Below are 10434 nucleotides of genomic sequence, written 5' to 3'. Positions count from 1 at the left end.
GCATCTCCAAGCCCTTGCTTTTAAAGAGCTCCTGTCTATATTGGGAGAGTCAGGCAAACTAGTGATCCCAATACAATGAAGTAATTATTATAAAATAGCATCCCCATGAAGCCCATAGCATGATGAGTTTTATTCTGGTAGGATTAAGTTTGAGATATGATATAATATCTGTTCACAAGTAGACATATCTCTCTGTAGTTCTGGTGACTGCCTGTGTTATCTATAAAGATTTGTATTTCATAAGCTTATAGCTAAAGCTATAAGAAAGAAATTATCTAGAAAGAACAAATAAAGTGAGATTAAAAAATACTGAAAACATAATCCTGGGAACTTAAAAAAATAATGGAGAAGGAATGACAAAGATGGAGAAAGAAGTTCAATAATAATCATCAGAAAGATGGAGGAGAACTGTGAGACATGTCACTAAAAGGGACTGAGAATGCGCAGGTGGATGGAGAAAGAGCAGTTCATTGGAGATATAATCAATAAAGTAAGCGATGAATAAGTCAATTAGGATGTAGTATGAAATGTGACCCATGGGTATATCATTTGGAAAGGTAAATGTAGCCTTAAAATAAGCAATTGTGAAGCTAATGAGGACTGGAAAGTGATACAAGGTAGGGAAATGAAAAAGCATACCCTTGGGAAGATCACTTACATTGAAGGTATAAACAAAGACCAATAGACCTAACTACAAAGATGGTAGAGAAATAGGCCAAGGATACATGGACTATCAGAGAAAGTAACAAAAGGGGGGATTTTTAAAAGAAGGTGGTAGACTTTGCCAATGTGACTGATAAAGCAGAACCATACTTAAAATAATTCTGTGGGTTTTGCAATTAGATAGATTTTAATAATATACGAATTTATATGATTATTTGAGTAATTTTTATTTTCTCCACTAGGTGGAAAACCCTAGGAAGGCATGGTGCAAATCTTTTTTTTTTTAAATCTTTTTTCAGGTTAATAGAAGGAAGTCGCAGCTAGAAGCTTGGTCACAATGATAGGCAATAGGGAAATAGTTCAGTGGAAAAGAAGAGATTGATGACAGAGAAAAGGAATGGCTCACAAGACAGTACCTTGAGCAATACTTTGAGGGGAAGATGGGATTTAGAGCAATGTGGAGGGATTAACCAGACAATAGAAAATGGACCTAGTATTTACTTTAATATTTTAAATAGCATTCTTTAGTTGTTTCAGCTTTAAATGTTTTTTATTTGTCAATAGGCTGAATCTTAAACATCATAATATTAACTGCAAGATTGGAAAATCCAATTTGCATATTTCAAAAATAATTTTAGGTTCTTTCCCCTATCTTAAAGCTTTTATAATGTGTGTCATAGTGACTATACTTATTAATACCGCATTGCATATTTGAAAGTTGGTAAGAGAGAAAATCTTGGAAGTTCCCATCACAAGAAGAAAAATTGGTACCTATGTATGGTAATGATGGTAACTAGACTACTTGTGGTGATCATTTTTTAGTGTATGCAATATCAAATTATTATGGTGTACCCCTGAAACTGCTGTAATGCTTAAGCTGATTATACCTCCATAAAGACAAAAGCGTATACATCCTCTAACCACGCTGGTTTGTTTTGTTGTTGTTTTTGTTTTTCTAAGCCAGGTTATTTCAACAACTTCAAAAACAAGCACACAGTATAATTATATAATTATTTAGTAATTGTATGTTATATGATTATATGAGATGTATATAATAAACCTTATTATTTATAAATAAATATTATATAAATGTTTATAAACATTAAATAAATTATATAAAGCTTATGTGATAATCATATAAATATAAAGATTTAATTCTTTATGTCAATGGGATAATTTTAAAGCTTAATATATTAGAATTTAAGACATTAAAATATTATTTTAGTTTACCTTACTTGTTCTGAAGAAGCATGTACTAGGAATGTAGTGTTTATCATGTCATTATAACCATTCAGATAAAGCCTTGGCTTTTTATTCAGCAAGGAAATGTGATAAGACTATCAATAACATATGATTGATTTTATTTTAGCCTCATACTATTCATTCTGTGATTCTTTGAATTCCCTACCATTTCATATTTAGGTCTCCAAAACATTTGGAAACATCTGATAGAATTCTTCAGTGGTAGATGTCTCTAGAGTGATTTTCCTTTGAGCTTATGTAGGAAAGCGATACTACTTAAGAGAAATCATAGATATGATAGAGATGATGCAGATCAGAGTGTTTGTGACTCTTACCCATGTGGGTAGGAAGTGGTGGTGAATATTTATCTTAACTTCTTCCAGTGTACTTTGTTATTTAAGTTGACATGTCAAAGGAATTGAAACTCCTAAAATAACATGCTGACAGTCATATATTTGTCTCCAGTAATGATCTCATTGAAAAATGACTTAATTTGATATGTACAACTTCTCAGCAGAGCCACTAACAGGCTCTTTTGGGTTATCCATTCCCTGGTGAAATAATTACAGTAACAGCATAACAGTCTTTTCTTATTCTTTCTTTTAGAAGAAGTAAGCGTGTTTTATTGAAGTCATGTACATAGCTGTGATTTGAATGGCAATATTTTCTTACATCTGTGAAGGCTAATTTTCCTGACCTTTGCTTTAGCACAATTGAGTTAAATACTCAGGGGTCCAAGTTACTATATGTAAAACAAAAATGCATAATGCTGTTATTCAGCTGAGTAAGATGTGGTGCCTGCCCAGTAGGGGCTCACAGTCCAGTGAGAGAGGCAGACTCACATGTCAACAACTCTTACATGAGGTTAATTGTAATTAAGGGCACAAGGGGAGCAGGAGTGGAGGATCTTTATTTTTCTCTTATTGCTTGGATCACCTCTCTCAAGCAGCCAGTGTTCTGATCAATTTAAGGTATGTAGTGTTTTCATTCTCTTACATCCTGATTTCTGTGTCTCTGTTGGAAATCACTAAACCTGGCCTTGAATCTTGACTTCACTCATTTCTCAGTGAGTTTGGAAGACTTCTCTTGGGTCTATGTCTTGGCTCTGAGAAATCTTCATAATGGCTTGGGAAGAAGATATACACACAGTGCATTTTACCAACAAGGTAGCCAGCAGAATAATAATACAAAAAATCCCTAAAATAGCTGTGAGATAAGATTGCTAATTATTTTTTTCCCCTCAATTTTGTGCTCCTTGGGAGAAAGAATGCAGGCTATCGATCATGGGGTAGGTCTTTCATGAGGCACATGAAGACTAAGTCTGTGAAGTCCTCTATTGGCCCCTGCTTCTTTGTGGTTACCATATCTACCTTTAACCATTATTCCTAGGCTGAATGGAAAATAACCAAAGATTCATTATCTGACTACTCTCTGTAGACCGAGAAGAGCTCACTTGTAGAAAATATCTTTTTTCCTATTACACAGAAGAATATTTGCTTAGAAACATTTTCTTCTAGCATAGGTCACAAAATGCTCTATTTAAACATTGGTAAATGACTATATTCAAGTACACACAGCACTTAATGTTTCCTTTTAAAAAATACTGAAACAAAAAGAAAGAGGAGTAAATAAACATCCAGTCACTAGGATTAACATTGTTACTATAATTGAAGAATAAAATTTAACTCTCAGCATTCTGGAAGTCAGGACTCAAAGCAAGATGATAGAAAGGAGTAAATATATTAATAACTAAAGGGGTATGTTGCATTCCTGGCCATATGCTGAAATCTTGTGGAACATTATATAGGGGTCAATGTTCATTCACAATTTTGTTGCAAATGAAAGCAGTTTTTGGATAAAAGTTGAGGACATCAAGTATAATAGAGTCAAAGTGCTCTTAAAACAAAAGTTGAAATTATCAGAAATAACTGAAATAACTCAGTTTTTGCCACTTTTTTTCCTAAGACTAATTATCTGAAAACAAAATAACAAGAAAACATTCATGTAGCCCTCTTTCATCAATACATACATTCCAAAAAGTATAGGAACTTTCAAAGTATGGTCTTGTCAAAGTATGTGTTCAATAGAGAATTAACTTTCCTGAAGTTTCTAAAACAGCTGATTTATTTCATAATTATTACTGTTAAAGAATGAGGAAACTGAGTAATAAAAAACATCCTCAATCTTTATAGCAAATGTTACTTTGAATCCCCTCAGTATTTTTTTAATTGAAGTATCGTTGACACTCAATGCTACAGTAGTTTCAGACGTACAACATAGTGATTCAGTGATTCCAAAACTATATATGTTATGCTATGATCACCAAGTATAGTTACTGTCTGTCACCACACAAGCATCTTACAATACCGTTGACCGTACAGTAAAACCTTGAATTGCGAGTAACCTGTCTGTGAGTGTTATGCAAGAGGAGAAAACATTTCTAATAAATTTTAACTTGATAAACGAGTGATGTCTTGTAATACAAGTGAGTAGCACATGATGCTGAATGTCACCTGATCACAACTGAGTCAATAGTTCTTTTAAATTCTCTTTGATATACAAGTGCTTTGGATTACAAGCATGTTTCCAGAATGAATTATGCTCACAAACCAAGGTTTTGTTGTATTCCCTTTGCTGTGCCTTTTATCCTCATGACTTACTCATTCCATAACTGGATGCCTATTTTTCCCACTCCCCTTCACCTATTTTGCCCATTCCCCGAGCACGTTCCCCTCTGGCATCTTTAGTTTGTTGCATCTGTTCTGCTTTTCATTTGTTTGCTCATTTGTTTTGGTTTTTTTATATTCCATTTATAAGTAAAATCATATGGTATTTGTCTTTCCTCTGACTTATTTCACTTAGCACAATGCCCTCTAGGTCCATCCATATTGTTGCAAATGTCAATTCCTCAGTACTCTTACATACTTTTGGAGCTTTAATCTTATTATCAATTTGTTAACTCTACAACAAAATTAAACCCCAGTTGCTTACAGTACATATTAGCTCATTTACATACCCTATATTGACCCTCTTCCTTTTTCTGTCTCACTTTTCCATTATTCCACCAGTGATTCTTAAAATCATCTCTAGAACTACTCACATTGAAAATCCTAGTCTCAAAATCCGCTTTTGGAGAAGACAATCTAACACGATCATTAAACAAAGCAGAAATTTTATTTGGCAAAGTATGTTCTATGTCAGGAATAATACGCAGAATAATAAAACTTTGATATTTTATTAAAACCAAAGGGATTTAGAGTATCATTTAATTGAAATTTATTTTTGGGGCACCTTGCTGGCTCAGTTGGTTAAGCATCCAACTTTAGCTCAGGTCATGATCTCACAGTTTGTGGGTTTGAGCCCCGCATCAGACTCTGTGCTGACAGCTCTGCCTGGAGCCTGCTTCAGATTCTGTGTTCTTTGGCTGTCTCCGTCCCTTCTCCACGTGTTCTCTCTCTCTCTCTCTCTCTCTCTCTCTCTTCTCTCTCCCTCTATACTCTCTCTCAAAACTAAGTAAAAATAAAAAGAATAAAAATTTAAAAAGAAATTTATTTTCTGTGAATATCAAGTTACTTTATCTTCTTGTTTGATACTTTACTTAATAATCTAGTTTCTTTTTATTTTCTCTCCTTAGTTATTTCAACTCTGATAAAACTGGTCTGCATTGCCAATACCATTGTTTAGAGCGAGTCATTGATGTTCTTTCACAGAGTAGGATTACAATTTAATTTTGAATATCCCTTCTCATAACTACATACTCTCTTAAACTAACAGTAACCTGAAAGTCAAAATAGTGATCCCATTTATTGAGTAGTCTCAGGAATCCAAACTTCAACAACAGAATCACTATTACCAGCTATATCAAAAGGAAAATATGGTCTCATAAATACTATGTCTCAGGTCAGCAAGCAGAATGTATTCCAAGCAAATGTATTTGGACTTTCCTATGATGCAAGTCAGTGAAAAATCAGACATTTTCTTTTACAGATTTTGATATATTTATAAAAGACATTATCATCTATATGTCCATCAAGAAGGCATTTCATTTATTATGTCAGGGAGGTAGCTCACCACACAGGAGTACCTTCCAGTCTCAGTAACTAATTACACAGATCTGCCTTCAGAAAGATCAGAGGATTAATCAGGTATTGCATAACTGTCTATTACACAACTAAGATATTACATAGCAGAAATTCTTGGGTATATGTACAGCTGGTTTCTACGGTTATCTTGACAAGAAGACATAATTTCTCAAAACAATAGTGGTAGATTGATATTTCCCCCTCTCAATTTGAAAGACATTTTTTCCACTAAATGTTAGACATGGTTTTGATTCTATTGGCTAGAACTTAATGTATTTTGATATTTTTCCTTTAAAAAGAACCACAGTTGCTTTTAAATATTTTTAATACTTTTTTTCAAATGGAGTTACAGGTATTAGATTTATACTTTCCTACCCAAACAATCAAGAATGGGGATATTATAAGAAAAACAGCAGCATTTATGATACTGGGCATTAGGCAATGAAAGAAAGTGATTTAGGGGAAATAGGGAACAAATACAGTGAGACCCTATGATTACCATTTGTGAGTTCCAGGCAAGGATTATTCCTTTATTCCAGGAATAAAGGAGATTAGCTGAGAGTCTGTGGAGACTAAAACAGGTAGAATATTCAGGAAATATTACCAGATAAAAGGAAGATGCATACAGAGAGAACTCTCGAGAGATGAGTATTCTACTTGAGTATTCAGCTGGATAATGTCCGGCACAAACCTGTGAAGAAACAACCTTATAAAAATACTTTTGGGGCACTTGAGTTGCTCAGTCAGCTAAGCATCCAACTTTAGCTCAGGTCATGATCTCACATTTCACTGATAGTGCAGAGCCTACTTTGGATTTCCTGACTCACTCTCTCTCTCCTCCTCCCCCTCTCCCTCTCTCTAAATGGACGAATGAATGAATGAATGAATAAAAAAAAAGTTTAAAAATGTAGAAAAAAATTACCTTTTCTCCTCTTCCTCCACCTCCTCTTCCTTTTTAAATTTTTTGTCTCTTTGACTCTGTGTTTTGGAACAGATTGATCAATATTACTGGTCTTTTTGGTACTTTGATTTTCTTTAATTTTATTTCATTATTTTCCTTTTTTAAAATTTTTGTGGCTTAACTTGCTTTTCTTTCTGTTTCTTCCTGAGATAGAAGTTGAATGAATTTTCAGGGTTTTTTTTTTCAATATATACATTTAGGGCACAGCTTGTCTGTTCCAAGTATAAATTTGTGTATATCTCACCAGTCTTATATGTCAGAAGTTCAGTATGATTCAGTTCAAAATATTTCTAATTGCCATTGTGATTTCTTCTTTGTTCTTCTGGTCATTTGAAATGTGATGTATTGATTGCCAAACATTTAGGCTTCTTAGAGTTACTTTTAATGCTGATTTCTTGATTAATTTCACTATGATCAAAGCATTTCCTTTGTATATTTTTAATCCTTTTAACTATTGAACACTATTTGACAGCTTAATATATGATCCATTTTGGTAACTGTTACTTGAAAATAATGTGATCTAAGAGAATGATCATCTGAAGTTGTTGGACAGGCTTTCCTATAAATACCAGGTTTGCTTTCTTGTGTGCTTATTCTATTTTTCCTATTTATGTAAGTTACTGAAAGAAATATATTAAAGTTTCCTGTTATTTATGTGGATGTGTGAATTTTGCTTTTCTTTCAGAAATTTTAATTTTGTTTTGTATTTGAGGATATGTTTTTGCTGCATAGAAAATGTAATGTTTTGAATTGATTCCTTATCGTTACAAACTTCCCTTTGTCTTTTGTAATGTTTTATTCTTATAGTCTGCCCTGTCTGATTATAGCTGTTTTAGGTATCTTTTAATATTCTTATGCTTTCATCTTTTCTGTATTTTTTCATACTTGTGTGCAAATATAATATATAACATTTTTATGTGTTATAGCTTTCTAAGCGAAATAGCTGTATTTTTATTTATCTAGCATAAAAATCTTTCTTTGTCTATGACTTTGAATATGTAATATATATATAACACATGTTTGAATTTATATAATCTTACAACTTATATTCTGTATCCCATCTGTTCTTTTTTCCATATTTCATTAGGTAGTTTTTAAAAATATATTCTTGCTCTTTTAGTTCTTTTAATTTTTTAAATGCTTACCTATAGGCATCTTTTACTGATTACAATATATCTTTATTACTTTTACATTTTTCTGGTTAAAGTGTTTAAAATTTTCTGTCACAACTTTTGCACTATTCATTCTGCAAATATTAATTCTACATGCATTGTGAAGTGCATTTATATTATTATTATTATTGTTTTAGCATTTAATTTTTCTATATTATATAACATTCACCCTTTCTGGTGCTTTTTATTCTTCCTAAAGTATTATAGTTTAATCAGGGATTGTTTTCTTTTTATTTAAGGAATTATGTTTGATATTTCATTTAAGACAAGAGCTATGACTTTAATGTCTCTTAGTTTTTATTTGTCCAAAAGGGTCTTTATCTCACCTTCATTTTTGAAGAATTTTTTTTCTAAATATCAATTCAGTTGCTTCTTTTAGCATGTAAATGATCTCTGTCTCTCGTTTTATTTCAAAAGTCAGCTTTCAGGGACACATGGGTGGCTCAGTTGGTTGAGCATTGACTTAGGCTCAGGTCAGCTCAGGCCATGATCTCTCAGTCTTGAGTCCGATCCCCTAGCCTCATGTTGGGTTCTGTGCTGACAGCTCAGAGCCTGATCCTGTTATAGATCTGTGTCTCCCTTTCTCTTTGTCCCTTCCCCGCTTATGCTCTGCCTCTATCTCTCAAAAATAAAATAAACATAAAAAATTTTTAAGCCAGCTTTCAGTCTTACTATTAGTTCTTTGAAACTAATTTGTCTTTTTTATTTTAATGCTTTAATGTTTTTCCCTTTGTCTCACTTTTTAGTGGCTTTACATGATGTATCTAGGTGTTATTTTGGATTTAGCCAGGCTGGGATTCATAGAGCTTTCTAAATATTTAAAATGACTTGATGTTTTTCATCAATTTGGGAAAATTGTTAGCCAGTATTTCTTCTCATACTTCAATTTCTCTGTCTGCCTCTTCTCCTTCTTGGACTTCAGTTATATATGTGAGCCTTATTTATCAAGATGCCACATATCTCTTATTTTCTTTTCCATCTTTCTTACTTGATTTCTTCAACTATGTCCTTTGTGTGTGTATACATATACAATGGTGTAGGTATCTATTTTCTTTCTCCTACTATGATTAATCTCCTGTTCAATTCCTCTATATCTAATTTTCAGGTTTTTATGTAAGGTGCCCAATTTCTCCTTGATTTTAAAATTGAATTCTAATTCTCTGGTGAAAATATTCCATCTTTGAATTTATTTTTGGAACATATTAAACATAGTTGTTTTAAAATCTACTCCTCATAACTCAAATATCTAAAAGTTCTGTTGGTTTACTTTTGCTTTTTTACTCTTAGGCTTCTCTGTCATTTGGTCTTGTTTTTTAGCCTTTCTGGTAATTTTTGACTCAATGCCAGATGTTGTCAGTGAAAAAGTACTGGAATTCTGGGTCATATTCTTCTTCTTCTTGCAGGCTGGTAAAATCTGTGCAGATGGCCTTGTTCCAGTTGAACATGGTCTACTCTGGTTTGCTTCTACTCATTAGGTGTCATCCTTTCAAGAGTCTCAACTGAAAGTCTGAAGTTTTATAAGTCTTTTGTAGTGGTCCTCAACTCCCGTTTTCATCTCCACAGCACTACAAGACTGCCCAAATATAGGCCTACATTTTTAATATGTCAACTTCTGCTTCCTGCTTGTTTTATTATCATTTTGTTCTTCAAATTTTATCACTCAGCTCATCCCTGCAGGGAAATTTTTATTCAATGCCATGATCAGTCCTCTAAAGTTCTCTTGGTCTAGAAAGCTTGATCCCTCAAATTATTGCTGTTCAGATAGCCATGACCTACAGTTATAGTCTCCTTAGCCCACTGAAGACACTACATATTCAAGAGCCACTACATATTCCACCTACTTTCTTTTCGTGATCTATGTCTCATACATTTTATCATCAAAATTCCTAATGGAAAATTGGGCTTACATTAGAAACATAAATGTTTTGGTTCTGCTTCTTTTTTCTAATTTTTTTTTTTTTTTTTTTTTGCAGTGCATGTTTCAAAGCAGCTGTTAGAAGCATATATTTAGGGCCAAAGGGTAATATCACTCACATCTGAGAGGGGTGAGGGGAGGATAATTGAATGATGAAATGTGCTTTAGGAAACAATGGAGGCAAGAAAACAATGCCAGAATGGTGTCCACAGTGGAGAGAAAAAAGCCCAACTCTAAACAGAGGTTGCTAAACAAATCAGTCCCTATGCAATTAGATGGAAAAGCACTTAGCAACAATATGAAAATGAGACTAGCTGGAAATCAGGCACAATGAAAGATGACTCAGATTCTCTAAAGTTTCCATACTTTATAGCATTACTTTCAATTCCACATAGAGTT

Source organism: Crocuta crocuta, unplaced genomic scaffold, assembly GCF_008692635.1.
Source record: "Crocuta crocuta isolate KB4526 unplaced genomic scaffold, BGI_CrCroc_1.0 scaffold491, whole genome shotgun sequence".
NCBI classification, from domain to species: Eukaryota; Metazoa; Chordata; class Mammalia; order Carnivora; family Hyaenidae; genus Crocuta; species Crocuta crocuta.
This window is presented reverse-complemented; position numbering follows the sequence as displayed.